Source organism: Carcharodon carcharias, chromosome 4, assembly GCF_017639515.1.
Source record: "Carcharodon carcharias isolate sCarCar2 chromosome 4, sCarCar2.pri, whole genome shotgun sequence".
Classification (NCBI taxonomy): Eukaryota; Metazoa; Chordata; class Chondrichthyes; order Lamniformes; family Lamnidae; genus Carcharodon; species Carcharodon carcharias.
The window spans coordinates 130221147-130248951 of record NC_054470.1 but is presented as its reverse complement, the minus strand read 5'-3'; positions in this window follow the sequence as shown (position 1 = coordinate 130248951).

The following is a 27805-nucleotide window of genomic DNA, read 5'->3' as shown; positions in this document are numbered from 1 at the left end:
GGGGTGGGGCTGATCACTGCCCATGATCGGCTGCATGCTGCCATTCCAATTAAGGCCCGCCCAGCGTGATGCACAGCTGGTAATGCTCAGTGCTACCTGTGCGGGTAGGGAGGAGGGAGAGTCAGGGCCAGCGCTCTTTCACTCTTTCACAGGGCTGCCTCAGGGAGATTAAGTGCAAAATAATGATTTTTAAATAATTAAGTCAAAAATTATTTAGATATGTCCCCTCATGTGACAGTGTCACATGAGCTGGGGTGTATTTGTGAATTGTGCAAAAATTAATTAATAATTTTATAAAACTTTCAGGAAACCTTCCTGACAAAAGCAAAGGCTGCTTGGGCTCTTTGCTTGCCCGCCAACATTAAGGTTGGACAGGCAATGCTCTTAACAAGGTTAATTGCATTTTTAATGGCCTTCATAGGCCATTGACAGTTCAGCGGGCGCGCAGCTGCCTTGAACACTCGCCTGCCAAACGAAATACTTGAATGATGCACGATGATATTGGGATGCACGCCATTTTGCACATCAGTGTATCAGGCCCGCCCCCGCACGCCGACAGTAATATTTTGGCCAAAGACACAGTGAAACAATGGGAATTTGCATTCAAAGGGTAAAATATATGTAAAAGTGAGAAAGCTGTGTGTAAGGGCAAGAATTCTAAGATCTAACACAAATGTGAAAAGCCTCCAACATCTAAGCCTGAAGCTACTGTCTACAAGCAACCAAAGCTGAAAAAAACTCAGTTTGAATTCGGCTGTTTAGGGTATTGTGTCTTACTTTGCCTGAATCATTTAAAATTTAGGGCAGAATTTTCCGGTTGGCGTGCGGGGGCGGGCCCCGCAAGCACGCGTGTAAAATGATGCATGGTGACATTGGGCGAGCAGGATGATCTCCAATGTGTGCCAGCCATTAATTAATGGGCCATTTAAGGCCCTTGAGGTGCCAATCGACCGTGATTTTTCGGCGCCCATGCAATCTTCGGGTCAGCGCCCGGGCGCAACAGGAAGGCAGGTAGGACTTATTTGTATAAACCTCATCCAAGGGCGGGATAAGAGGGCTCAGTGGGGTCGTGAGTGTGCTCTGTCAAGTATTGATGTTTCAAAGTTACTGACACTTGCCTGTGTGATCTGCAATACTTCAAAACGCATCCCAGATGTTTGGTCTGGACTGACAACCTTCAAGTTAGCACTCTGCAGTGAGGAACCTTTTTTGGGGTCTGCATATTTCAAGAAGCCTTCCCTTTGCCTAGGAATGGGAGTTGAACTCTCCACTGTGGGCACCTCCTCTGAGGAGGAAGGAAGGTATAGAAGGCGGAGGAAGCCAGGAGTGCACATTCAGCGTCCAAGGGAGCCACCTTTGGGAGGTCAGGCACAGGCACAAGGGGCGGAGGGCCAAGAGATAGTCCAAAGCGGAAGGTGGTCAGAGGGTGAGGGTATAGTTGGGAGGGTGTCAGAGGGTAATCGGTGGTAGGAAGTAGTTGGGGTTAGTTGGGGGGATGGGAGTAGTCAGGGGGTAATTGGTGGGGTAGTCAGGGTTGGGGGGTATTTGGGGGTTGGGGGGTTAGACTTGGGCTGAGGAGTAGGGTAGTGGGTTGTCGGGGAGTGGTGGGAGAGTTGTCGGGGTTGGGGGGGGTGGGTGGGGTAGTCAGGGGTGTGGAGGATGGGGTCGGGTGGTTGGGCAGTAGTCCAGGGGTGGGGGAGCTAATGGGGGGGTGGCAGGGTAGTTAGGGTGGAGGAGTACTTGGGGCTGCGGGGTAGTTTGGAGGTGCTGTGGGTATCGGGGTGAGGGACTAGTCCAGTTTGAGGTACATGGGAGGATAGGGGGTAGTCAGGAGGGAGTGGGGGTTTGTCAGGGGGCTATGTAGGGAAGTTGGGGTGGGGAATAGTTAGGGGTTTGGGAGGGTACTTGGGGTGTGGGGTACTTGCGGGTTTGGGGACGATAGTCAAGGGATATGGAGATAGTCAGGCATTAGGATGGGGTAGTCAGGGTTGGGGGTAGTTGGGTGGTCAAGGGGTAGTTGGGTTTCGGGGGGGGTAGTCGGGGGGTATTGAGGGTTGTGGAGGCAGTCGAGTGTTCAGCGGGGGGCTTAGTCTGTGGGTCTGGAGGTTCAGTAGTATAGTTACCCTGGAGTTAGAACTAGTTTTAATCCTTCTAACTTTCCCTGGGTAACTATTCTGGAAAGTGAGTCGGAACCGTGTGAAGTCCCCAACTTTAACACAGAGTGTTGGGGAGTTCCGGATGCAAGGGAATTGCCCAAAGGAAGCGAAACTTCATTGGAAAATCCCACAGAGTCCTTGCATTAGGACTCCCAAGGGGTCTCCCAGCCCATCTTCTGGGGTATCTCTGGGTCATGGCCATCTGGAGACCTGAAGATCTGGGTCTATGAAGAGAAAGTGATAAAGAGAGACACAAAGGAAAGTCAGAAATTATATAAAAGCTGGCATTTTTTCCAAGGCTAATGGCTAACTGGCATAAATTGTCCAGCAACTTGTGGAAATTGGCAATTCACAAAGAATCTCTTCCTTGCCATGAGTTGCTGGGCAGTTTACTTTCGCATTGCATTTTATGTTTTGTTTAGTCATTATTGGAATGTGAGCATCAGTGGCAAGGCCAGCATTCATTGCCCATCCCCAATTGTCCATGAGAAGTAGTTGGTGAACTGTCTCTTGAACTGCCGCAGTGCATGGGGTGCAGATATACCCATAGTGTTGTTCCATGTTGGAGCGCCATGTTTTTGTGTGAAGATGGCACTTTGTCTCTACAAGGACTGTGCAGTGGTCAATGCTAGCAATACTTTCATGGACAGATGCATTTGCGAAGAGCAGATTTGTGAGAACGAGGTAAAGCAGGTTTGCCCTCTTGATACACTCACCACCTACCACAGAGTCAGTCTAGCAGCTATATCCTTCAAGAGATGGCCAGCTCAGTCAGTAGGGGTGCTACCAAGCCACTCTTAGCAACAGACATTAGAGTCCCTATCCAGAGTATATTCCCTGCCCTTGCCACCCTCAGTACTTCTTCCAATTGGTGTTCAACATAGAGGAATACTGATTCACCAGTTGAGGGAGGGTGGTTGCTGGTAATCAGCAGAAAATTTCCTTGCCCATGTTTGACCTGAAACCATGAGACTCTATTGGGTCCAGAGTCAATATTGAGGATTCCCAGGGATACTCCCTCCCCACTGTTCCCCCACATCTGGTGAGGCTGTTTGGCCAGTGGCATAGGATATACAGAGATGTATGTCAGGGATGTATGCCAGGGATGTAGGAGTCTGGGACATTGGCTGTAGGTATGATTCAGTGAGTATGACTATGTCAGGCTATTGCTTGACCAGTCAACGCTCTCAATTTTGGCACAAATCCTTAGATGCTAATGAGGAGGAATTTGCATGGTCAAATGTTGTTTCCAGTGCCTAGGTTGATGTCAATGTCAGCCTTCAGCCAACTGAGGAAAATAGTATTTGAAGGTTAGGATCTCAAACCTGAGATTAAGGTCATGGTTTACCAGCTAGCATTGATCCTTACGCTACTATATGCTTTGCAGACTTGTAAAACCAACAGCACAAACCTCAAAGTACTGGAGCAGTACATCAGTGATGCCTTCACAATGTCCTCCAAATCTGGTGTCAAGAAAGGTGGTCCAACAGCAGCATCCTCTCTCAAGCCAACTTGCCCAGCATCGAGGCACTAATCACTCAAAACCAGCTCTGCTGGGCGAGATTTGTCATTTGTATGCCTGACATCAGACTTCCAAAGCAATTGTACTACTGAGAACGTGGTCATGACAGGAGACTCCCAGGTGGATAGCGGAAAACCTCTAAGAATGTCCTCTGTGATGAGGTCAAACATCCCTGCCAGTTCATGGGAGACCTGGCTGGTGACCGACCAAAATGGAAAAGGCAACTTTGGGGAGGCACTGACACATCAATAGAATTTGTCGGGACTATTCTGAGGTGTCAGAGGGAGCGCAGAACCCTCCATACAGCACATCTATTCAACCCTTGAAGCACCACCTGCTGCACATTTGGCAGAGTCTACAGATTGGGCACTGGACTTATCAACCATCCCAGAACCATCGAAAAGAAGTGGAAGCAAGAAGAGGTTGTCCGTTGGGTTTTATTCTTATTTGGCTTTGTTGTAGTGGTTTGATACAACTAAGTGGTTTGATGGCCCATTTAAGAGGGCAGTTAAGAGTCAACCACATTGCTCTGAGTCTGGAGTCATATGTAGGCCAGATCAAGTAACAGCAAATTTCCTTCCTTGAAGGACATGAATGAACCATTTTATTTCTGAAAAAGCAAAAAAAAAAGAGGCAAAGAGACAGTATGAGAAGAGACTGGCAACTAACATAAAAGGCAATCCAAAAGTTTTCTAGGGGCCTATAATTAGTAAAAGGGCAGTAAGAGGATGATGCTAAATTAGTGCTTGGCATTTGTCTTTACCAAGAAAGCAGATGCTGCCAAAGTCATAGTGAAAGAGGAGGTAGTTGAGTTATTGAATGGGCTAAAAATTGATAAAGCAATTGTATTAGGGATGTTGACTGTGCTTCAAGTTAATAAGTCTGGGATGCAAGCAAGGATATTGAGAGAAGCAAGTGTGGAAATTGCAGAGGTACTGACCAAAATTTCCCTATCCTCCTTAAATACAGGTGTAAGAGGACTGGAGAATTGCAAATGTTACACCCTTGTTCATAAAAAGTGTGTAACTATAAGTCCAGCAAGTAAATGCCAGTCAATTTAACCTCATTGTGAGAAAGCTTTCAAGTACAACGATCCAGGACAAAATTAAAGTCACTAGGAAAATTGTGGATTCATTAAGGAATTTATTAAGACAAAATGAGAGTTACTAACTTGATTTAGTTTTCTAATGATGGAACAGGGAGGACTGATGATGGTAATACAGTTGATGTGGTGTACATAGACTTCCACAAGCTGTTTGATTGGTGACAAGTCTAGTTAGTGGCACCTAAGTTTTATTTTTATTCTTTCAGGGGTCATTGCTGGCTAGGCCAGCATTTATTGCCCATCCCTAATTGCCCATGAGAAGCTGGTGCCGAGCAGTCTTTTTGAACCGCAGCAGTCTATGTGGTTTGGTACACCCACAGTGCCGTTAAGTCCTGGATTTTGACTCAGCAACAGTGAAGAAACTATAATATATTTCCAAGTCAGGATGGTGAGTGGCTTGGAGGGAAATTCCAAGTGGTGGTGTTCCCACATGTCTGCTGCACTTGTCCTTTTAGATGGTAGCAGTTGTGAGTTTGGAGGATGCTGTCTAAGGTGACTAGTCTGTGAGACAGCCCACCAATTTTGGCACAAGCACCCATATGTTAGTGGGGAGGACTCTGCAGGGTCAACAGGGCTGAGTTTGCCGTTGTCAGTTCCGATGCCTAGGTTGATGCCTTGTGGTCCATTTGGTTTCGTTCCTTATCCAATTTTCTCTAGAGGTTTGATACAACTGAGCGGCTTGTTAGGCCATTTCAGAGGGCATTTAACCACATGGCCTACCTCTTATTCTGAGATTGTGTCCCCTGGTTCTAGTCCTCCTCAGCCAGGGGAAACATCTTTCCTGCATCTACCCTGTCGAGCCCTTTAAGAATTTTGTGTGTTTCAATGATATTGCCTCTAATTCTTTTAAACTCTAGAGGATACAGGTCCAGTCTCAACCTCTCTCCTCATAGGATAGTGCCGCCATCCCAAGAATCAATCTGGTGAACCTTCATTCCCTCTATGGCAAGTATATCCTTCCTTAAGTAAGGAGATCAAAACTGTATGCAATACTCTAGGTGGGGTCTCACAAAGGCTGTATAAAATTGCAGCAAGGCATCTTTATTCTTATACTCAAATTCTCTTGCAATAAAAACCAACATACCATTTGCCTTCCTAATTGTTTGCTGCACCTGCATGCTAGTTTTCAATGACTCAAGAACAAGAAAACCAAGGTCCCTTTGGATGTCAATACTTCCCAACCTCTCATCATTTAAGAAATATTCTGCATTTCTGTATTTCCTACAAAAGTGGATATCTTCTCATTTTTCTACATTATATTCCATCTGCCATGTTCTTGCCCCTCACCTAGCCTGACTAAATCCCCTTGAAGCCTCTTTGCATCATCGTCAAAACACACATTCCCGTCCAGTTTTGTGTCAAAAATGTGTGAATTTTTTATTCTTTCATGGGAAGTAAGTGTTGTTGGCAAGGCCAGCATTTTGTTGCGAATCACTAATTGTCCTTGAACTGAGTGTTTTGCTAGGCCATTTCAGAGTCAACCAAATTGCTGTGAGCCTAAAGTCACATATAGGCCAACAGATTTCCTTCCCTAAAGTACATCAGTGAATAAGATGGGTTTTTACAATAATCGATGATAGTTTCATGATCATCATCAAAACTAGCTTTATATTCAAGATCTATTATTTGAATTTAAATTAACACTGCAAATTTTTCAGTAGCCTTTTAGAATCTTATATGTGTCTATTCTTGAGGTAAAAAACAAAATTATTCATTTTCGTGACAGAATGTTAAAAAAAATTAGCATTGATGCCTTAATAAAATAATTTTTACGCTTTCTTTATGTTTGAAATTACCTAGTCTTAATAGGTTAGCAAATCCTAATAACTTCCTACTAGCCGCTTCCCGCCTGCAGCTCACCACCTCTCGAGGCTGGCCAACTCTCCTGACCCGCAGTCTTTCCCCTCGCTGCTTCCTTCCCAAAACCATCCCACTCGCCGCTTCCCTCCCTTTCGCTCCCTCTCCCACTGGCTGCCTCTTATGACTCGCCGACCCTTCCACCTTGCCGTGGCTAGTGGGATGAATGGTCAGTGAGTCGTAAGGCGCAGCAGAGAGGTAACTTAGGTGGGCAGCCACTTACCCTACCTTGGCTGGCTCAGTGTAAGAATCAAATCTAGTCCTGCATCAGGGGCAGTTTGGAGTTAGGGATTTGGCAGTCTCTACCTGTACCATTTCCTTTCAATGGTCTTGGCTCTTGTCCTGGCAGGTCTTTTGCCATACACTTTATCACCCTGTCTTACTCAATTTAAATTTACATAATTTTCCGAAATTCATATCTTACTTTATTGGTTCCTTTTTGCTACGCTTTGAAATCACTTACTTGTTACATCATTTAAGAGCAATCCAGTTTTAAAAACACCAAGGGCGGAATCATCCCAGATTTGCCCTACGTGTGGTAACGGGCGGGTAAAACAACGTTTTACCAGCTGTTTGCGATGGTGGCTTTTCATGCCGTATCATCCCTGGGATGATACGTTATGCATTTCTGGAAAACACGCCCTTTTGATGGCAAGCAGGCTCCAATTCACCTGCCACGCCATCATCTCGCTGCTTCATCACATCAGGCACCACATTTAAAGTACAGCTACACTCAGTGCTTCCAGGCCAGGACTGCAGCAAAGAAGACACGGCCCTAAAAGTGAAGAAGCCTGCAGCCCTCTAGCACCTTTTGGATGCCTTGGAGGCCCGTTGTGATGTCCTCTACCCCTGCTCTGGCTGCAGGAAGGGCAGCTTCATTACCACTCTGGCTTAGTAGGCAATTGCAGTGGTGGTCAGTGCCAATGTTACACAGAAGAGGTTCGACGTCTTTATCCTTTCATGGGATGTGGACATCACTGGGAAGGCCAGCATTTGTTGCCCATACTTAATTGCCCTTGCTAGGTCATTTCAGAAGACAGTTAAGAGTCAACCACATTTCTGTGGGTCTGGAGTTGCATGTAGGCCAGACCAGGTAAGGGCAGCAGATTTCCTTCCCTAGAGAGCATTAGTAAACCAGATGGGTTTTTACAACAATCAATGATAGTGTCAATGATAGTTTCATGGTCACCATTACTGAGACTAGCTTTATATTCCTTTATGTAGCTTTATTTAGATTCTTTTATTAACCGAATTCAAATTCCACCATTTTCTATGTCGCCAGTGCATTAGGATCTCTGGGCTACAAGTCCAGCGACATTACCACTGTGCCATCATCTCCCCATCCAATGCAGATAGAGGATGAATGATCTCATCTGTTCAGCCAGGGTATGGCAACCATCCAAACTCACACACTCAAGCCCATCATACATTCACTGGCATCTCACTCACTGCCGGCTCAACGGACATCACCACTCAGTCACACACACCTTTACATCTCCATCTGGCCTCACGTCCTCTGGAGACTGCCTCCTCAGCCCTTACCATCTTGAGGCCACTTGCACAGGTCAACATGTGCCCCCATACACGCTCTGGGATACCCACCTTCCCCAGTACAGCACTCACCCTGCTGCCTCTTCCCTTGCCTGAGGTCGATTCTCCCCCTTCCCCAAGCAAGACCTTGCTCTGCAGCCATTGGAAAGCCGCCCACATACAGCTGACCTGGTAGATAGAAACCTACCCGTGAGCCCCCTAAAAGTGATGTGACACTGTATGTGAAGCCTGGTGTTGATGACTGCAAATGTACCTGAAGGTTGGCAAACAAACCTTGAAGTCCTGAGCGAAGTGCAGCCCTCCAAGTGCATGCATTGTAAATGCTGTTGTGAAACATGTTGGCGTGTATTCCTGCCGACCTGGGTGGATGATACGGTGGGGGGAGGGGATGAGTCTGGTGAGCTGGCCTTATAATGATATGCTGATGTATTACAATGAGGTTCCTGATGCCCAATGGTGGGGAACGTGGCCTGCCATCGGTGGGCGGAGCAGATGATCGTAAACTGGCTTCACAGCATCGTGAAAATGATTTTTGGCCTTCTCGCCATGTTGTCCACTTGCGCCACCAAACACACCCGACGCTGGTGGGCACAGAAATTCCTGGCCCAATATTCACAATACTTCACTTCTCCCTACATTTTCCAGGCTCCATGGTGAAAGTAACAAGTTGCTGGCAGGACATGTTTAATTCAATAGCATTGAATTGAGCCGACTCCAGGATTTCTAATTGTTTGGTGATGAAGCGACTGGACTGGAAAAAGTGTTTACATGCTTCATGGATGCTGGGCAAAGAACCGCGAGCCCATTGTATTTATTAAAACTGACATTCGATGATCAGCACTTGGTTCAACTGGAGCAAAGGAACATGAAACAGTCCGTTGCTCCAGACTGTTTGTCTTTCATCCACTCTTAGATGGAACCCAATTTCCTCCAGTTAGGTATGGGAAAACAAAAGCTAATGTCATTAGCCTCTGCCACTAATTCCACACCCTTATCATTAACTCCATTGGTGTTACTCACCATTGGCTAAGATTAAGCCAGACTGCATGCAGCCTCAGCATCCTGCTTGGCCAGCCCATACTGTCTTCATCACAAAGACCATGTGCTTCTACATCTGTAACATCACACATATTTGCAACTGCCTCAGCCAATTTATTGCTGCAACCTTCATCCATGCCTTTCTAACATCAGATTCACCACTTCCAAATCTCTCCTGATCAACCTCTTATTCTCCAAGCTTTAAACTCCAGCTCACCTAAACTCTGCTACTTATATCATATTTTGCTCAGTTTTGGGTTTTCAGTTGTTATGGACAGGAGAGAGAGAAACTGAACCTCTTTATCCTCCCCCCATCTGTCCGTAAGCAGAGGTGTCTTTGAATTATTTTTAAAGTAGACTGTGGTGTGTTTCCCCAAACCCTCGATTTGTGTGATCCAATTTAATAATAACTCGCAGCAAATTCATGTTATGATTAACTCAGGTGGTTAGTTTATTTACATTCAAATCCAGGGGCGAGGGAGTGTTTGCAACCTTACACATAGACACACACTCACACACAGTAAGGGGGATAGAAAAGAGGAAGATTTATCACAATGGGAAACAACAGTAAAAGAACTACAGAAATGAATATTAGTTCACGTGACTTTTTTTATTCATGGGATGTGACATCCCTGGCCAGGCCAGCATTTATTGTCCATTCCTAATTGCCCTTGTTCAGAGGGCATTTAAGACTCAACCACATTGCTGTGAATCTGGAGTCACATGTAGGCCAGACCAGGTAAGGACAGTTGATTTCCTTCCCTAACAGCCATTACTAAACCAGATGAGTTTTTTTATAACCATTGGAAATGGTTTTATGGCCATCATCAAACTTTTAATTCCAGGTTTTTATTGGATTCAAATTTCATCATCTGCTGTAGCAGGATTTGAACCCAGGTCCACAGAGCATTACCTGCTCGTCCAGCAGCAGTACCACAATGCCACCACCTCCCAGAATCCAAGAAGGCAAAGTCCATGTTTCCAGGCAATAGGAGAGCAGTCCAGACTGCTTGGCAGTCAAAGATCAGACACTTTTAAAATCAAACAGGCGTCAAGGCGTTGAGAGATGGTAGCCGGCTGCTTAGTCAGCCAGGAGCTCCTGGAGCTCTTTCTGGTTGGTGTTAAATCAGCAGCCTAGCTGCGAGGCTCGAAATGTAATATTTAAGTAATCCAAAAGGCTGGAATCATGGGACCAGGTGAATTGGCCAATAAATGAGTTGATTGCAGCCTTGCAAGCAATTTCTGTGTTTCTGGCTAAAGTCTATTGTTTTCCTTAGGGGCGAAATGGTGGATGTTAATATTTCTTAAGGTATAGTGAGTTCTCATGTCTTTGTCTTTGTTATCATCCCAGCTGGGGGATTTAGGTCATCCAATAGTCGTCCAGTTTTGTGATTATAATGTGGCATTACAATGGGGTGTGAGATTCAATAAGGATGGGAGTGGAACTCTTTTGTTCTTGTAGTCTCTGTTGGAACCTTCCAGAACAGATGGTCAATCTAATGAGACATGCAACATGTAGCAGTCATTTTGTGGTCGAGCAGAAGTCCATTTTAAAAATAGCAAAAAGAATAAAGTTTTGATACATAAAGGTTTGATTTCTTTTCATGTCTTATTGACATAAGACAGTGTAGTCAAGGCATTTATGTTCCATAGATGCAACTACCCCAGGACATGAGAGAAATTTCCAATTCTGGAACTGAGGCAGAATTCAAGGCTGCATTTTGAAGAAATAGGCCTCTGTGGAGATACTTTCTGTAGAAGCTTTGAAAAAGAAATGATTAGTTTCTGGGTTAGTTTATTGAAATTTAAAGTGAACTATTTAGATGGCTGTATATTCAGCTGGGTCAAAAGTGAAAACTATAGCTGGTAAAAGTACATTCAGTGATGTTGAGGTAAAATACTACAGATGCTGGAAATCTGAAATAAAAACAGAAAATGCTGAAAAGACTCACAGGTCTGGCAGCCTTTGTGGTGAGAGATATGGAATTATCATTTTTGGTGGATGGCCTTTTGTCATGACTGGGGCAAGTTGGAGATGTAACAGATTTAAAGCAATTGAAAGGGGGGAGGGTAGGGGAAAAAAGGGAAGGTCTGTGATAGGATGGAGGGCAGGAGAGATAAAAGCCCAGATTTTCATTGAGTCGGGCCAACTTGGGAGCCCTTTTAAAATAGCAGGCAACTGTCGTATCACCTGAACTCTTTGATTAGAAGACAATATCATTATAGTACTCATATTTATTGGAAGTCTAGTGAACTGTAAGGAGGATAGTGATTGTCTTCAAGAAAACATAGATAGATTGGTCAAATGAGCAGACAAGTGGCAGGTGAAATTTAATGTAAAGAATCACAAACTGATTTCATTTTGGTAGAGAGAATGCAAAGAGTAAAGATAAAATACAGAGTACAATTCTAACGAGGGTGCTGAAGTCGAGGGACTTGGGTGTATTGTGCATAAACCATTGAAGGTGTGTCAGGACAAGGTGAGAGAGCGGTTAACAAAGCATACAGCGTCCTAGGCTTTATCAATAGTGGCATAGATTACAAAATCAAGAAAGTTATGTTAAAATCATATAAAACACTGGTTTGGCCTCCACTGGAGTGCTGAGTCCATTTCTGGGCACCACACTTTAGGAAGGATGTGAAGACATTAAAGAAAATGCAGAAAAGATTCACAAAAATGTTCTATAAATGAGGAACTTAAGTTATGTAGATAGATTGGAGTTGGAACTGTTTTTCTTGGAGAAGGTTGAGAGGAGACTTGATAGAGGTATTCAAAAACATGAGGAGCCTGGACAAAGTAGATAGGGAGAAACTCTTCCCACTGATGGAAGGATTGAGAATTAGAGGGCATAATTTTAAGGTATTTGGCAAAAGAACCATTAGAAACATAAGTAAAAACTTCTTCACACAGAGAATGGCTAGGATCTCGAATGCACTGCCTGAGAGTGTGGTGGAGGCAGGTTCAACTGAGGCATTCTGTAATTGTTTTGAGGGGTGTTTAATTTCCAAATCCGTAAGTCTACACTCACTCAATATTAGTTTGTTCTTTTGAAACTTTAACCATTCAGGCAATAGGAGACAATCTAGTGATGTAACTCAGGAAATGTTTATTAAGCAATTAAAGTAATGCTTAACAAGCTAGGCAGCAATTTACTTGTTCAACGCGGTTCTTGCTCCCTGATTCAGCGTAGGGCACAAGATGACACATAGTCTTTTCTCTCTCTCTCTCTCGGTGTCACAAAACTATCATATTTTTCATATTATTGGGGGATATTGTAAAGTATGTTTATGTTTGTGTGTGTGTGGCTGATTCTGTCTATGTGGCTGATTTAATTAATGGATAGACTGCAAGGTTGAAATTATCAAAAGAGTTAGGTGTAAAATAGCATGTGAATTGCAAATGAGTGAGCTAGGGTCAAGTCGGTATATAGGGTGTGAATGAAATTTGCATTTTTAGATAAGTAGTGAGGTATTTGGTTTTCAAAGAGACAGGGCAGGATGCTTACAACTAACAAGATAAAAAAGCTGAGTTATTACACTGATTTTTCCCAAAGTGACAACATAAAAGATTCTTATATTATGGGAAAAGTGAACTCCAAAGACAAGGTGGAATAATGGGATTTACCAATTAAAGAGGAAGAAATATGTTTAAAGAAGGATTAGAAGGCTATGGGTGTGTAATATCTAAAAGGTATACCATGTGAAACAGACTTGGGGAAAAGCCTCAAGCTATGTTGCAGAGGTCTGCTGTTCCAGTTACCAAAGTTGTGTTAAAAGCCTTTGGAATTCCACTGTCAACTGGGTGCTTGTGATAACCTTGCTGAATTGTTGCTATAAATTTATAATCTATTTTGGACTGTTGCCTTAAAGTGGGTGTGTAATTGGGAGTCTGGTTAACTAGGAATTTGGGGAATTGTTATAATATTAAGTAATCATGTAGTTGTAATCTTGTGTATGTGTTTTATTCTTTTTTTTGTTAATAAATGTTTTAATTTAATTTTTTAAATCCCTAAAGGCGTTAGTGGACTCATACTTCTTAATTCAGTTCACAAATCTTCTCATAATGGATACAAATAGCGAAACCATTGTGATAGCATGGCCAAGTTTCCATTGTGCATTTGATCAGCCTGGCAAACATCACCTGCCTTATCATAACACTCGGTCAGTTCTGTAGTCTCTTGTTTTCGGTTTCAAATTCAGCATGCCTGGCAGCTCAAAGCTGGTGCTTTTTAACTCTTTCCAAACCACAACCCATATGTATGATCTGATTGGATCAGGCAGTGCATGATCAATTGCTGATTGGTTTCTCGAGAGTGGTGGTCACCTATTAATGTTATTTCCTGTTGACTGCTGATTGGTTCCCTAATGTGTCAATTACTCATGGGATCATCCCTCTCATATAGCTTTTTCTGTTATTTCATTAAATCTTATGACCTTTTACTGAGATAACGGGGGCCTTAAGGTATTTTTGGCATCTATTTATTTGAGATAAGAGACCATGTGATATCTAGCTCTAATGCTTAACATTTGGATTAATTGTCCCAAATGTCAATTAATGTACAGCTATCAATATTGTATGTTCTGTAGAACTCTCATTATCAATATGCTTTGGTTATGGGAACAGTTTTTGGAGTGTCTGCCTGTGCTTGATACCAGTTAATTAAAAATAGAAAAAGAGTACAGAATAGTGCATAGACTTACAGAAATTACAAGATTACAGAAATTACATAAAATCTATATAAAATCACAAAGATGTTTGGTGTGTTGAAGGTAAGAAAATACAGTTAAAAATATAGCATAATACATGACATGTTCACAAGGAATAGAAATCAAGAGAATGAAATAGTTACAAAAACTGATTACAGAACTTAATTCAAAACTTACAAAACCAAAGATGGTTACATGTTGTGAAGGAAAGTGATTGATTCTTCTCTTTTTACAATACTACATGTTAAAAGGACTAAACTAATTCTTGGAAAATAGGAATAACTGTTTAGAACCTTGTAGCTGTTTTACTTCACATAATAGACTTTGGAATCTTAGGGAATGCAAACTGTTAAGTTTTAATTGCTAGGGAGTGTGATGGTCCCAGAATAGGACTGCTCAACTTCGACATCTTTGCAGCATTGGTTTGGGACCCTGTGGTGTTTTTCACTTGTCAAGTGTGGATGCAACTGTTAACAAGGAGCTAGTCATGTGATGTGCTGTTGCCCTGCATTGACTATAATTAAGCAGAATATCATATTGGGTTAATTTTAAAAAATTCTTTCAAAGGACTTGGGCGTCCCTGGCCAGGCGACGCTCTCTAATTGCCCTTGAGAAGTTGGTGGTGAGCCACATTTTTGAACCGCTGCAGTCTATGTAGTCACAGTACACCCACAGTACTGTATGGGAGGGCATTCTAGGATTTTGACCCAATCACAGTGAAGGAGCGGTGATACAGTTCCAAGTCAGGATAGTGCGTGGCTTAGAGAAGAACTTGCAGGCAGTGGTGTTCCCATGCATCTGCTGCCCTTGTCCTTCTAAGTGGTAGACGTCGCGGGTTTGGAAGGTGCTGTCAAAGCAGCATTGTAAAGTTTCTGCAATGCATCTCGTAGATGGTACACTTTGCTGCCAGTGTGCATCGGTAATGGAGGGAGGGGCATCCCAAAGCACTTTACAAGGTATGAATTACTTTCTTGAAGTGTAATCATTGCAATAATGCAGGAAATGTGGTAGCCAGTTTGTACATGGCAAGCTCCCACAACAGCACGTGGTAATGGCCAGATAATCTGTTTTTATGATGCTGGTTGAGGGATAAAAATTTACCAGGACATCAGGGATAATTCATCTGCTCTTCTTCAAATTAGTGCAATGGGATCTTTTATGCTCACCTGAGAAGGTAGATGGGGCCTCGATTTAATGTCTCATCTGAAAGCTGACATATCAATTAGTACAGCACCCCTTCCATTATGCATTGGAGTGTCCACTTTGTTGTGCTCAAGTCCTGGAGTGGGCTTTAACCCACAACCTATTGACTCAGAGGCGAGTGTGGCACCAAATGAGCCACAACTGTCAAAGGTTAGCAGGAATTAGTTATGAATCATCTTTATAGAAGTCCTTAGTGCCTAACATTTGTGATTGTTTACTTATCCTCATGCGCCTGTGATGTGTTTTGCCTGTGCCTACAGTTTGGGAGTTGGAAGATTTTTGTGCTTCCATTGAGGAATATCAGATGGTTCCTCCTCCACAAGGCCAAAGCCACTCTCTTGAAACTGCACTGCAGCACCTACCAACTCAAAGCGAGAACACAGAGCTGCTCTGACAATTGTTTTAGCTGCCATGGAAGTTGTCAGATCTGTCAGCAGAGGCTCCATCAAATTGGGCACCACTGTTGTGTTCATGGAGCTGACTGCTCAGACTATGTTGGTAAGAACACCTCTCTATGCCTAGTACACCTAACATTTCCTGGTGTATGCCTTCTAGCTTTCTTTGGGAGCTTGAATCCTCAAAGTCTGCACCTGAGTCTTCTGCAGCAGAGCTTGTATACAATCTCATCCTCCAGTGAGTTTATGTTTGTGGCATCCTATCCTCCTGCCCCAACTCCTGCACATTTGTGCCCAGTTATTCATCATGTGAAAACCCTTCTTCTAGTCTACCTCCCTAAAATGCACATAGTGCCAGTGTCTGAGCTGGTATTTTCTAGAGTGAAATTGAGTGAGGAAAACTTGCTTCCACTTTCTGAAACGGCCAGTGTATCTCCACATTTCAGCACCTGAAATGAAGGAGAGGGGCAAGGGTTTACTTTTAGTTTGAAGTGTGACAAAAGAAAAGAGTGGCTGGTGCAAACAGTTGCAGTTTGTCATGTGGGGTTTGTAGGGAGGGATGGCAATAGAAAGGCAATAAGAGGATAAGGGTGTGAAGAAACCCTGCACCATGTCTCCTCCAGCATTCACATTCATGATTCTCTCCCTGTCCATGATGGCCAGCACATCCTCTTCCACAGGGGAGAGCTGTACAATCAAGCATGGCTTCCTCCAGTGGCAGCTTCCTGTCTCAGGCTGGGTGCAAGATCGATTGGACAGGTTCATTAGTGACAAGCTTTTGAGGTGTTTAAAAATTGTGCCTGTCGTAATCATATTGTTGGCATGCAATGTATAAGATATGAAGGTGGGGAAATGAGGAGTGCAGTAGTCTTGAACGTGGGTATGAAGAGAAGTATGTATAGTGAAGCATGGTGTAATGATTCTTGGAACGCAAACAGCTGCAGTGAGTATTGTGCATACTGAGACTGGAATAGTGGAGATGTGAGCAAAAGGTAAGAGAGCAGTTTTCTTACCTTGACAACTCTGGTGAGGTCATTGCACTTTTTCTGGCATTGCAGACAGATCCTGGTAGCTATGCTACTGGCATTGATTTCCTCTGTGACGCCTTCCTATTGGCCATGAAGGTATTACTAGGAGAAAATTACTATCCTCTGGTGAGGGGAGAAAGGCATTTCCCTCCTCCTATCCATTGCCCACACTGAGACCTTTAACACTACATCAGGGGACGTGTTGCCCCTCTCGGTCTACCAGCCTATTGTTGTCATTTCAGGCTTTGAACAACATTTCCTCCTGTCTGCAGACAGCATGTACCTCCACTTAGGAGTTGCTGTCAACCTTTAATTACAACAGAGATATCCCCACATGCAGCAATCAATAAGTAGCACTGGGAATGTTGAATGCATGCCTAAATCATTTTAATGAAACCCCAGCACAAATATAATGTTGCAACATGAGCAGGCACATATATGATGGAATCCCTTAGATTACCATGGAAACAAGCAAAGTTGTTCTTACAGAAAGGTAAAATGTAGCTGATAAACTGCTTCGGTATATCAATTTTTGCTAGAGAGACGGAGTTAAATCTTGTGAAACCAATAAACTTGCTTATGCCTTAAACACTTCAAAATGTTTTAGAGATTTTTTAAAAACAGTTTTTTGATTGAATTTGTGCATATTACAATGTTTCCAAAACTAATTGGCACAGATTAATGCAGCAAAAAATGTGGTGGAAATATAACAATATAGAGAAACGGTAACACTTTTCTACTAATTGATAAATGAGCCTTTCCAGACAATACATTAACGTAGTATGGCAACTCAGTGCAGGCTATCATTTACATCCACCTGTAAATTGATTATTCTTGCATATTTTTCACAATAATAAAACTGCAAGCACAGGTTCTAATTATGAAGACAAAAGCTCTAAATGCAATGTAAAGTGGCTTGTTAACAAAATGGAGAGAATTAATCACAATCCCATCCATACATATACACCTCTTCACATGAGCAACTTTCAATTCAACATTCATTGAAAAGTAAGAAGACGAATTACAGATCTCTCATTTTTACAAGAACTCTCAGGGATAAGATACTAAAAATCATAGTAAAAGCTGCTGTTCTGAGATATTTTTAAGATTGAGTACAGAGAGTAACACATCTGTCCAGATCTGCTCAGAGTCCACCCTCAACTTACTGGAGATGCTCAGAAAAGCATTGCTTTTAAAGTCAGAATGTAGCTCATTATACTGAAGTTCTCTTGTGTGTTAGAATGTGAAGGTTGAAGTTAAAATTACTGCAAGGCTTAAATATGTTAACTTGAATGCTGTGCAAGTCTGAATGTACTGATTTTTCCTCTGGGACAGTTGCACTACTCTGACACTACCATGACCCAGACTTATTTTTCTTCAGTCAAGAATCATTAAATGGTTGGTTGCGCAAAACAAAAAATCTGTTACTCTGGTGTTCGGATCCGATTAGCGACCAGTAACTTTTTGTTTAGCGTGGACGTATTTTGAAACCCCAGTTATTTACTAAGAGGATAAAGGCACCAAATCCCATAGTTTTAAACAAACAGAAGAATTTTTATTACATAAGAGTCAACAAAGCAAACAGCCATGTTAAAATCTAACATTCAGAGTTAACATGGGTTAAACATGAATTAACAGGCAAACTGATCGAACACAAACCACAAACTGCACACCAAATAACAGACACAACCAAGTCAGATTCCACAAATTTTCTTAGCAGCCCACCCAGCAGACCAAAACAAAACCTTCAAACTCAGTCTTCTTCATGAGGAATTTCAGCTCCTTGCCTTTGAGGATTTAGCCTCTGATTTAGAACTCAACTCAACATGGAGGCCCCCTTGTTTCTTCTGCCTGTAATGAGTTGCCAGGCAACAGGATTCCAGCTCAGACTGCCCCAGTCACTGCTTGCCTCCAAGCTGCTTAATCTCTTCTCTTAAGACTGCACTTCACTGGGTTTACAGGGCAGCACCCCAGTATCTAAACACTGGCATGACCCCAGCTACCAGACTGCACTGACCAGAATACCCCTGCTCACGGGCTTTTCTTTGTCTCAAGTTTGAGTGTCATAGAGTAGGCATCCCCTTTTACTTCCCTGGGCTATCATCTACTCCACCTAGGCATCTCCCATGTTCTGGCCTCCAGCTACACTGAATAGATGCCTCTTCAGCTTCATTGAGCTGACACTGCTCCGGGGCTTCTCTGAGCCCCGGCTTCCCAGCAGCATGGAGCTATCAACTGCTGCTGGGTTTATCCGGGGCCCCAGCTGCGCAGAGCTTTTGACAGCACTTCAGCTGCACAAAGCCTACCCTCTTCTTCTTCTGTCCCTGACTATTCTTGTCATGTGGGCTCATTTCAATGTCCAAAAACCCAGTTACATGAGCAAATTTCGTGCCATCGCTCCAGCTCCCATGGCCTTTCTTTTCATGCCAGCTCTGAATTGCTTTCAAAGGAAACCTGGAACTGAGTATGCATGGCCCTTCAGCTCCTGCTGCGTTCTGTGCTTGTGTCGGAGCCTCAGGCATTCCAGGAGTTGTAGTCCTTCAACTAGGGCCTGGCCTCTGCCCCAAAAAAAGGCAGAAAGAATCCAGAAATATAGATGCACTCACCCTTTTTAATATCCCTTGAGAAAATGAAAGCTTCACCATAGTGAAGGTTTCTTTGCCATACCTTTATGGTTTCTTTATAACAAGTTCTTATCATCATGAATTTTTAAAAACTAGCTTATTACATACTGTACAGGAAATGTTTTCATTTTTCATAATTACACTGTACATTGTATTAACTGAGTTATAAGAGCTTAACCAAAACATAAACAAATACATGTAACAAGTAGGATTAGCAGGGTTTAGACATCATAGAATAATCATAACTTGGAGCCAGGTTTTATTCTATGCCTTTTCTTTAACTCTGCAAAGAATGTCTCAGCTAGGCCCACAGTAAAATTGTTGCTCTTATCTTTAGCTGTAGGTATATCTCCATTTTTAAGTTCATTGTCATGCCCAGTACAGGCATGAAGATATTATAGATTTTAAAGCTGTATCTTGTTTTAAAATGGACACCACAAGCTGTTTCAGGTGGCTGTAGCATATCATGTGATTTTGGCAGTATTTGCTCTAGACAGACCTGAAACTTAGACAAACCCTGAAACTCAGGCAAATACCTAGGGCAGAATTGTCTGGTCCTGCTGGCAGTGGGCATCATGGCAAGCGTGAGTGGACAATATGGTAAGAAGGCCAAAAATCAGTTTCCCACCATTGTGAAACCAGTTTGACTCCTATGTAGCTGATGGCAGTGCACATACCCTCAGTGCTCAGGCACATGTCATGGAGATGCAACCGAGGCCCTAATAGTCACTAGATTCCAGGAGGATGATGACGACATGCAGTGAGGATACCTCATAGATCTTCACATAGCCTCTGTGAATGCCTGGCTCCTGCCTGGATGAAGGCAGCTCGCTTGCGCTCTGTGATCAGGGTCATTTCATGGAGATGCAGCCCTGAATCTTTGCATGCACCTGATCCTTTGTCAGCCTTCAGCACGTGACCCCTCCAGACCACAGCATCACTGGACATAGATGCTGATGAGATGGGGGCCAGCCCCACCTCAAAGATGCTGAGAAAATGCAGAGAGAATGACTGAACTCTGTGATGCCTGCCCACGACATTCTGCAGCAATGACAAGCACCATCGAAGTGCAGGCATCATTAATGTGTCCAGTGACTGTGAAGCTGGACCATCACTTCGCTCTGAAGGCTGCACAAAGCACAGGGAAGAGGCCCTGGACTGAGACACCTGCCTTTATCTTGTGCAGGGACCAAGGTTTCACATCTGAGTGACACGAACACTGCTCATCAGAACATGAAGCCATAGGCAAGGAGGCATTCTTGGGAGTTTATCAATAGTGAACATTATGTACAAGTGATTAACACCCATGTCCAAGCTGCACAACTAAATCTTCTTACCTTTCCTAAGCCTGCTGCTACATCTTGGTGCCCACCCGACATACACAGCAGAGATGGAGGAAGCCTGCTGACTGCGACGCCCCATCTGTGATGACCTTGACGGGCATCCTCTGGATGGCCGAGACCTGGAGGGCCACAGCATGCTTTGGGTGTCCTGCTTTGCACCTTACTCGGCCTGTGGAGCTGGATCTGCGGTGGACACAGGGAGAAGGGATTTGATCGACCGGATATTCCCGGAGTCATCTGGTTGGTTGGCCCCAGGGTGTGGAGCTGCTAGTCTCCCTCCCTATGGGTGCTCGATGGCCACTGGCTGATTCCTTGAGGAGACGGGGGAGCTGGAGTGAGATCAAGCTGCTCTGAACCCCTCTCGCATTGACACTGTTGGAGGCTAATTATGCCCTCAGTGATGGAGTTCAATCCATGCAGCTGTGCAGGATCGATGTCCTGGATCAAGGCTCCATGGCGGCTGCCATCCTGCCAGTGTTGACCTCAGTGCATCAGCATACCAGTGCTGTAACCTCAGATTGAAGGCAGACGGACTTCTCCATCATCCCTTGCAATCTGAGGAGAGCAGCAGACACCCTTCCTGCTGTTCCCATAATTGTCTTTTAGCTCCACCAACTGACTGAGGACCGAGTCCAGAGGCTTATCATCTGACTTGGACTCAGCAGATTCCTTGCCTCCAGCAGTCCTCCAAGTGCCGGCGACCAAGGTTGTCCCTGCCTCCACCTGCTGTGGAACAGATTGTGTGCTGTTCTCACGAGGCTACTCCTACATTTACATACTGAGGTGTATGTCACTGCACTGATAGAGGGTGTGGGTGAGCACCATGGCAGATCTTCAATGGTGCTGCCCTCATGGTCCTCATCTGAGGTGCTCTTGGTGCTGGGGTCGGGGTCAAGGTTGCCTGAGGGCAACATGTCAGATATGCCTAGGACAGAAAGTGGAGATTATTCATGCTTGGCAGCCACACAGTGGACTCAGAGTGGCATTGAGAGAGGGATGATGTGGTGTAGGATCCTCATGTGGGTGTTCGCCACCAACCTCACCATCACCGCAGGAATGGTCCATGTCCTCTCTGGCAAGCCCCAATGCGCAACTCTCAAATGGAGTAAGGACCATGATGCCCGGCACTCCACCTCCATCCCGGACCCTCTCCCATTGACTGTGGGTGATCTTGTCCTGCATAAAGACAGGTGGAGAGTGTGTGAGCAAAGCGCACGCCAGGCCAAATGAGAAGCATGTGTGTGTGTGTGCTGAGTGGAGCCCTGGACAGGATGAAGAGGCAATATCCAGAGGAGACGAAGCCAGATGGAGATATGAAGGTGTGTGTGAGAGAATGAGTGGTGATGTACCTTGAACTGGCCATGAGTGAGATGCCAGTGAATGTGTGATGGGCTTGTGAGTTTAATCTTTGTGAGTTGGTGAGTTGAGATTGCCTTATCCTGGCGGCACAGATAAGATCACACATCCATTTTCTGCACTGGATGGCCAACCTCTTGTGTGCAGCACTCGCACTGACCACCTCTAGCACCACCTCCCAAGCTGGAGTAGTGAGACATCATCCCTCTCTCAATGCCATTCTGAGTCCACTGTACTGTGTTCAATGTGGCTGCCAAGCATGAATAATCTCCACTTTCTGTCCTAGGCATATCTGACATGTTGCCCTCAGGCAACCTTGACCCCGACCCCAGCGCCAAGAGCACCTCAGATGAGGACCATGAGGGCAGCACCATTGAAGATCTGCCATGGCGCTCACCCACACCCTCTATCAGTGCAGTGACATACGCCTCAGTTTGTAGATGTAGGAGTAGCCTCGGGATCACAATCTGGTGAGCACAGCACACAATCTGTTCCACAGCAGGTGGAGACAGGGACATCCTTGGTCGCCGGCACTTGGAGGACTGCTGGCCAAAGTGGGGGTAGAGGATATTGTGGTGGACTGCCGCAGCATCCAGAAGGCATCCCAGGGATGTGTCACTGAATCGGGGAGCTGCACTCTTCTTGGCTTTTGGGCCATATCTTCACCTGGACTACAAGCATTGAGAACTGTGTGCTTGGCTGCAGTTTAAATATGGCACCCGGCATGAGGAAGCAACGAGGTAACGGTATGATGGGCAAATCGGAGGCCAGCTGCTAGTGATCCAGCGTGTTTCCCGTGACTGTATAATTTATGAGTAGGAAGGGGACAATACAATGCAAAAAGCCACCATTGGAATTGACAGCCAAAATGCCTTTTTTCATGCCCACTACCGCACTTAGTGCAAATCTGGGACAATTCCACTCCTAATTACATATGGACAATCACAGCCTCTTGTGAAATTCATTCATTCCTTTGTTAAAGATGAGCCATCAAGAATCAGGACTATGACATGCCAGCTGATTTGTCTTTCTGCTTCACGATGGACAATCAACATGTTGAAATTCAATGTGTGTTAGCCGAATATGACATGGATCCCATTCACCTTTCATTGTATTGTGGTGGCTCCTCATCCCATCCCAAAGACCTTGATGGTTTGAAACTTTCAAATGTAAAAAGCCAAAACACAGTATGTTTAATGGCCTCACAGCCCTCCTTATTTGGAAAAGGGCTTTGGACTGGTACCAGACCACACGGGTAAGGCAGCTATGTTTGTTACCTCCTTTTAAAAAATAAAGTAGAAGCTATTCTGATCAGAGACACCACGACAGATATCATCCAAAATACCATCTAAGCTATCAAACATCCCTCAACTATATCTAATCTTTGTATGTGTGATGGTGTGTGTAAGATGTTGTGTTTAAATTTCCTAACAAGTGTATGCTAATAAATAATACTCTTCACTTGTAAATTCACAAAAACTTGCTGCTGGAAATCATTTAAATTGGGACAAATCACTCTGAGGGTAAGAAAACATATTAATCCCACACATTTAAATACATTGATCATGGAGAACAATAAAACACATAGGGCGGAATTTTCTGTGTCCATTGAGCGCACAGCGGGCATGCCATAAGACCATAAGACATAGGAGCAGAAATTAGGCCATTCAGCCCATTGGGTCTGCTCCGCCATTCAATCATGGCTGATAAGTTTCTCGACCCCATTCTCCTGCCTTCTCCCTGTAACCGTTGATCCCCTTACCAATCAAGAACCTATCTATCTCGGTCTTAAATACACTCAATGACCTGGCCTCCACAGCCTTCTGTGGCAATGAATTCCATAGATTCACCACTCTCTGATTAAAGAAGTTTCTCCTCATCTCTGTTCTAAAAGGTCTTCCCTTTACTCTGAGGCTGTGCCCACGGGTCCTAGTCTCTCCTACTAATAGAAACATCTTCCCCACGTCCACTCTATCCAGGCCTTTCAGTATTCTATAAGTTTCAATCAGATCCCCCCTCATCCTTCTAAACTCCATCGAGTATAGACCCAGAGTCCTCAAACGTTCCTCATAGGTTAAGCCTTTCATTCCTGGGATCATTCTCGTGAACCTCCTCTGGATCCTCTCCAGGGCCAGCACATCCTTCCTGAGATACGGGGCCCAAAATTGCTCACAATATTCTAAATGTGGTCTGACCTGAGCCTTATAAAGCCTCAGCAGCACATCCCTGCTTTTATATTCTAGTCCTCTCGAAATAAATGCCAACATTGTATTTGCCTTCCTAACAACTGACTCAACCTGCAAGTTAACCTTAAGAGAATCCTGGACTAGGATTCCCAAGTCCCTTTGCACTCCAGATTTCTGAATTCTCCCCCCATCTAGAAAATAGTCTATGCCTCTATTCTTCCTACCAAAGTGCATGACCTCACACTCCCCCATGTTGTATTCCATCTGCCATTTCTTAGCCCATTCTCCTAACCTGTCCAAATCCTTCTGCAGCTTCCCCGCCTCTTCAATACTACCTGCCCCTCCACCTATCTTTGTACTATCTGCAAACTTAGCCAGAATGCCCTCAGTTCCTTCATCTAGATCATTAATGTATAAAGTGAAAAGTTGTGGTCCCAACACTGACCCCTGCAGAACTCCACTAGACACCGTCCTGAGAAGGATCCCCTTACCCCACTCTCTGCCTCCTGCCAGACAGCCAATCTTCTATCCATGCTAGTACCTTGCCTCCAACACCATGGGCTCTTATCTTACTGAGCAGCCTCTTGTGCAGCACCTTGTCAAAGGCCTTCTGGAAGTCCAAGTAGATAACATCCATTGGCTCTCCTTTGTCTAACCTACTCATTACCTCCTCAAAGAATTTTAACAGATTTGTTAAGCATGACCTCCCCTTGATGAAACCATGCTGACTTTGCCCGATTTTACCATGCACTTCCAAGTATTCTGAAATCTCATCCTTAATAATGGACTCTAAAATCTTACCAACGACCGAGGTCAAGCTAATCAGCCTGTAATTTCCCGTCTTTTGCCTCATTCCCTTCTTAAACAGCGGGGTTACATTAGCAATTTTCCAGTCCTCTGGGACCCTCCCTGACTCCAGTGATTCCTGAAAGATCACCACTAACGCCTCCACTATCTCTTCAGCTATCTCCTTCAGTACTCTGGGGTGTAATCCATCTGGTCCAGGTGATTTATCCACCTTCAGACCTTTCAGTTTTCCTAGCACCTTCTCCTTGGTAATGGCCGCCATACTCACCTCTGCCCCCCGACTCTCTTGAACTTTGGGGATGTTACTCATGTCTTCCACCGTGAAGACTGACGCAAAGTACCTATCCAGTTCCTCCGCCATTTCTTTGTTCCCCACTACTACTTCTCCAGCGTCATTTTCCAGCAGCTCAATGTCCACTTTTGCCTCTCTCTTACCCTTTATATATCTAAAAAAACTCTTGCAATCTTCTTTTATATTACTGGCTAGTTTACCCTCATAGTTAATCTTCTCCCTCCTTACTTCTTTTTTTCAGTTGTCCTCTGTTGGTCTTTGTAAGCTTCCCAAACCCCTGGTTTCCCACTGCTCTTTGCCACATTGTATGCTTTCTCTTTAGCTTTTATGCTGTCCCTAACTTCCCTTGTCAGCCATGGTTGCCTCGTCCTCCCTTTAGTATGCTTCTTCTTCCTAGGGATGAATTCTTTCTGTGTCTCCCAAATTACTCCCAGAAACTCCTGCCATTGCTGTTCCACTGTCTTTCCTGCTAGGCTCATCTCCCAGTCAATTCTGGCCAGCTCCTCCCTCATGCCTCTGTAGTTGCCTTTATTCAACTGTAATACCGTTACATCTGATTCCAGCTTTTTCCTCTCAAATTGCAGGGTAAATTCTATCATATTATGGTCACTTCCTCCTAAGCTTTCCTTCACCTTAAGCTCCCTTATCAAATCTGCCTCATTACACAAGACTAAATCTAGAATAGCCTGTTCCCTAGTGGGCTCCACCACAAGCTGCTCCAAAAAGCCATCTTGTAGACATTCCATAAATTCCTTTTCTTGGAATCCACTACCAACCTGATTTTTCCAGTCTACCTGCATATTGAAATCCCCCTTGATCACTGTAACCTTTCTTACACGCCTTTTCTATCTCCTGGTGTATCTTGTGCCCCACATCCTGACTACTGTTCGGAGGTCTGTACATAACTCCCATTATGGTTTTTTTAACTTTGCAGTTCTTCAACTCTATCCACACAGATTCGACATAATCTGACCCTATGTCATTTCCTGCTATCGATTTAATTTCATTTCTTACTAACAAAGCAACACCACCCCCTCTGCCAACCTGCCTGTCCATGCATGGACAATATGGCGAGAAAGCTAAAAATCGGTTTCACAATGTCATAAAACCAATTTGCAATGGTCTGCTCCACCCATCAATGTCAGGTTGCATTTGCGCTGCCGCACGTCGGGAATGTCATTTTAATACACCTGCAAATCATTATAAGCCTTGCTCACCGGAATCAATCCCCCACACTGGATCATGCACATGCTGGGGGGCTGGGGGTTGTGGAGGGAAGTGGCCACACATAAGGGAAACCTTGTATAAAGTGACCATTCCACACAGCTGGGACAGTTCAGGTGCAGCCACATTGACGTGCCCACTCAAGCAACGCAGATGCCTGAAAGTGCCATGAAATGCTCCAGAGCTTTTCACTCCTTGGGTAAAGACTGAAAACTAATGAGCATTTTAGTGGCCTGCAGAACAATTGGATGACTGAGCACATTGTACAATCTCCTTGCGGAAGCTGACCATGGAGCAGTCACTGGTGATGGTGCTCACAGCCCCTTGCAATGTCATCATTCAGGTTCGAACCAGTCTTCCCCATGGCTCAAGGGAATACTGCAGCCTTGCAGTGCTGTTTAAAAGAATGCATGTACCTAAACTGAGAGCACAACATGCAGCTCAGCGGGTAAAGCTGCCACCATTCGGTCAGGTGGTGGAGTGGAGGTGGGCGGGGTTTCGTGTAGCCATGTAGCGCACTAAACTCTGGCCATCCAAGTGGCGGCCAGCACTCTCCAGAATGCATTAAGGGGCCCTCCAGACTTAATCAAGAGACATTCTTAGTACACCCATTCTAACCCATGCATCTCTCTCTTTCATCCTGCAGGGCGAGTACATCAGAAGCATGGAGCCTGGTGAATGAGCTGTCTGCCTCATGGTTTACAAAGAGCAGAGGCGACGGAGAAGAAGGTGATGGAGGTTCCCTGCTGGTCAGAGAGAGGAAAGCACCCTCAGGAAAAAAGGGTGGCTGGGACTCCCGCGCAATCTGCTGAAGAGCTACAGTAAGCCGTCGCTGGTCGGCGCCTAGAAAGACCCAAGCTCTATAGATGCTGCCTTTCATTCCTGCAGATGTCATCGAAGACTGCACATGTCCAGGGAATTGGTCGGTCACATCAGCCAGCTGCTGCAGGATTTGGTGCCACAGGGACATGGAAGGCATCCATTGCCAGTGGCTGTGAAAGTGACTGCAGCGCTCAATTTTAGGCCAGTGGCTCTTTTCAGGGCTCTACAGGTGACCTCTGTTGGATATCACAAACTTGCATGCACAAATGCATCCATGAGGTGATGGAAGCCATCTTCTTGAGGGCACACAACTTTGTGCATTTCACCCAGGATCAGGAAAACCAGGATGCAAGAGCACTGGGATTTGCCAAAATCTCAGGTTTCCCACAGCTACAGGGTGCCATCGACTGCTCTCACGTGGTGCTCAGATCTCCGTGGCAACACGCAGTCAACTATGTCAACCGCAAGGGCTTCCACTGGCTGAAAGTTCAGCTGTTATGAGACCACCTACAAACACATCCTGCAAGTCTGTGCATAATCCCCAGGGAGTGCCCATGACCCCTACGTTCTCAGTAGGTCTCAGATCCCT